The sequence below is a fragment of the Athene cunicularia genome (genome assembly GCF_003259725.1).
Source record: "Athene cunicularia isolate RWA chromosome 2 unlocalized genomic scaffold, athCun1 chr2_part1, whole genome shotgun sequence".
NCBI lineage: Eukaryota > Metazoa > Chordata > Aves > Strigiformes > Strigidae > Athene > Athene cunicularia.
Genome location: NW_020799095.1, coordinates 33,949,201 through 33,949,662, shown reverse-complemented (window position 1 = coordinate 33,949,662; position 462 = coordinate 33,949,201).

The window sequence follows — 462 nt, the reverse complement described above, 5'->3', positions numbered from 1 at the left end:
GGGCGCGGTGGCAGCGCGGCCCCGCTGCGCGCCCCCCACCTCCCCCCCGGGTGCTCTCCCCGAGGCGGCTGCTTGCCTGCAGCTGCTGGATAGGGATTGCCCCCGTGCTGTCAGTCACCTCCCCAGAGAGGGGCTATAAATATTTATTAAGCATCCTAATAGCTGCATCAAGCTAAGCAGAGAGCTTTATTCGTGTCGCTCCGGTGACTCAGACCTCCAAAACCAGTCCTACACGTGCTTAATTTTAACTCGCTCACCCACTGCCCCGGCTGACCCCGCACGGGGGAAAGGGCCTCCTGCCCCAGACAGGTGGAGAGGTTTGGTAACAGCTCATCAGCATGTGCCCCAGCACCTGAAACCTTCCTCGCTCCCTTTTTAAGGGCAGCCAAACGTTTGCTGGCTTGAGCGATTTCCTTCAGAATACAACCATCAGTGGGCAGGCGACCATTTTCCTTTGTGGGA